The sequence below is a fragment of the Artibeus jamaicensis genome, unplaced genomic scaffold, assembly GCF_021234435.1.
Source record: "Artibeus jamaicensis isolate MK-2021 breed Jamaican fruit bat unplaced genomic scaffold, CSHL_Jam_final scaffold_916, whole genome shotgun sequence".
Taxonomy (NCBI): Eukaryota; Metazoa; Chordata; class Mammalia; order Chiroptera; family Phyllostomidae; genus Artibeus; species Artibeus jamaicensis.
This window is the reverse complement of record NW_026522059.1, coordinates 7,251,160-7,254,524: the sequence shown is the minus strand read 5'-3', so window position 1 is coordinate 7,254,524 and position 3,365 is coordinate 7,251,160.

Genomic DNA, 3,365 nt, shown 5'->3' with positions numbered 1-3,365 from the left:
TCAGCAATGCATGAATGCCCATTACTCTGAAGCATCATATATTGCAGTGCATGGAGTTAGGAAATTGTGTGTAGAGAGAGCCAGATAGCAAATATTTCAGACTTCAGGCCATATGTCTTTGTTGTAACTATTTGACTCTGCCACTGTAGTGAAAAAGCAGCTATAGACAAAAGAATATGGCCGTGTACCAATAAAACTTTATTTATGCCCACTGAAATTTGTACTCCATCTAATTTTCAAGTGTCACAAAATATTACCTTTTTAATGTTTTTCCTCCAAGTATTTAAAAATGTAAAAACTCTTCTTAGCTAGTGGACCATACAAAAGCAAAGAGCAGCTCAGAGTTGGCCCACAGACCATAGTTTGTTGAGCCCTGTGCTAAAATATGAACCTGGTGCTAAGGGAATGGAGTTAAGGAGGCTAAGGGTTGGAAGGGGAGGCTGAGAGAGGACTCACAGAAGAAGTGACATTCACACAGGGTACTAATGGATGATAGAGTTGATCTGGCACAGAAAGGAAAATAACACAAGGAAGGAGCAAAAGCAAAGAATCTTAGTAGTTCAAGATGTACTGAGGGAGTTGAGCCCAAACTGGAAGGGTTAGGAAAAAGAGGTGTGGGGTGACAGGGAGAGAAGACCCTGGTAGGGGAGAGAGTGGGAGGCTCTGAGCCACACCCTGGAGGACAGACTGCAGTGATCTGCAGAGAGGTTGAACTTCAGAGGTGGAAAAGCCACATGGTGGGAGTCCTGGGCACAGCACAAAACCCAGTTCTACCACTTTCCAGCTCAGTGATCATGGACAAATTATTTAATCCATCTGAGCCTCACTTCTTACATGCAAACAGTCATAACGGCTTCAGCTCTCTGACAGTAGTAAGGATTAAATGGAATAAGGCACACAGACTGCTCTCAGCAGTACTGGCCCACAGTGAGTACCCAATAAAGTTCGCTATTATTAGCATGATCGTGATTAGGCTCACTGACTAGTCTGGCTCTTGCTGTGTTTTCTCTAGCCCAGACTCAGAGCATTTCTTGCCATTTCTGATGGGGATGGAGGCTGGACAATTGGCAGCCCCGAGGTGAACATAAGGTTTCCCTTTTAGCACCATGATAGCATCAGCCCTAATGAATCTGCAGTGGCAGAAATCCATCTCTCTGGACCTGAACCTCATAGGCCTCTGGTCATCGGACGCAAAGCCAAAACCACAGCTCCTCAGTCCAGACAATACCCTTCTTAGAGTGTTTGCACACACAGCACACCTACTATTACATTGCTTGTGAATTTTCTTTCCTGTTTAGACTGCAAAGTGAGAGGACAATGTTTGAATAGTTCTTTTGAATAGCTCCCTCTGGAGTCTCCTGGCTAGCAGCTTTGGGTGACCGACTCGGCATGATACTCCAGCAAACCTAATGGAGAAGAAAGGCACAAACAAGTGGACACTATTTGGTGGCATCACTAGAAATCTGTCTATCCTAGCAATGCCTAAATAATACATTTGTGATTATTTTAGTGAATCCATAAAAGGCTTCAGACATGGTTTGAATGCAATTTTGCATAGAAACCATAACATTTCAAAGCTGAGACACTATAAGAAAACTAAGATGTGGTGAGGAAGAGGACTGATTGGTTATTATTATAAAAGACAAAATAATTTTAGTGTTTAATTACAATTCAAGTATGTAACTGAATCATTAAACAGACTTTCAGGAAACATTTTGAGGTAATCATTTTAACTTCACCTTTTTAAAAAAATGGCAAATTATTTTATAAAAGTAACAAATGCTCATCATACAACACTTGAGAAAAAAGAGACACCTACAGGAAATTGAATAACAATTACTCAGTAAGACTAAACTCACAGGTTATATTTTTAGTATTAAGTATACATTTTCTTCAAAACGTCCTTGTAGGCATATTGTGAATCTAGATACAGGCCAGGGTGACCAGAGCAAAGTGAGGGTTGTCACACTTGAGGATGGAAAGGGTTGAAGTAAAAGGTGGCAGGAGAGTTCAATGACACAGAGTTGCAGGGTGCTCGCCGTTGGCCCGACCCCCACACCAGGTTAAGGAGGCATGTATTTGTTGTCCCTCTCCTCACCTCAAGCTGAGTGGGAGAAGATATATGCATATTCATGTAAATAATAAAATGTAAAGATACATATAATATAAACATGTCTATAGATAAAATAAATATATAAATATTATAAATACAAATCCATACACATATATGAGGTCTGCCCAGAAGGTAACCAGCCATGTAATATGAAAAATAGAGACATTTATCAAAGAAGACACAAGATACAAGAAACATTGTATCAATGGCACCTCAGTCCCCTTCAAAGTAGACATTGTGGGACCTCACACAGTTCTCCCAATTGCCATCAGCTGTCCCATCAGATTTTCCTGAATCACACTAATGGTTTGAAATCTCTTCCCTTTCAAAGGTGGTTTTAGTTTTGGGAAAAGCCAGAAGTCACAGGGTGCCAATCTGGGCTGTGGGGGGACTAAGTCACCTGGGTGATTTGATGTTTCACCAAAAAAGTCTGCAAAAGATGTGAAGCATGAGTGGGTGTGTTGTAGTGATAAAGCTGCCTATCACCAGTTGCCCATAGCTATGGCCTTCTGGATCATCCAAATAGTTTCCACAGATGAATGTTCAAGCTTAACTCAAAATTTGATGCAGATTTGTTATTCTACTCACTCAGTGATTTTGACTACAATGACCACACAGTACCCATGCTCACTCAAAGTGTCTACCACCCCCACTGACTAGTACAGTGAAGTCATCATTGTTCATGCATGTGCATTCCACTCCACTCTCACTGGTTGCCAGATCACATCGACACTGCACAAACCATTCTCATTATAATAGCAATGGCTGTACTTTTCCCATACAGACCTGTAGATGAACAAAATAAAATGGAAAGCGTATCGGATTTTGGAGTAAGTGATCTGTTGGTACTTACTAGAACATAGTATTTAAAATGTAAACAATAAAATTATATTCCTAGTATCCATGTGTAAGATAGATGGTTTTGTCCTCTTGCCTGTGAAGACAGTAAGTCTTATACACACCAATGCCTAAAAGCCCCATATGTTTGTTTTGAGGAGAAACTTGCCCCTCTAGAGTTATACCTAATGAAGTCAATTTCGGACCCTGAAACTTATCCTTGTAAAGCCCATGAAATAACAATTATAAAACATTCTTGTACCTATAGACAAATCAGCCACTTAGTTATAGACACAAACTATAATACAAATTATAATACAAATTGCTATAAAACACCAAGAGACTCGATCTCTTCAAACTTTCTGCGTATTCATAGCCAATCTTTCTCTATTCCCGGAGGTTTCCTCATCCATGC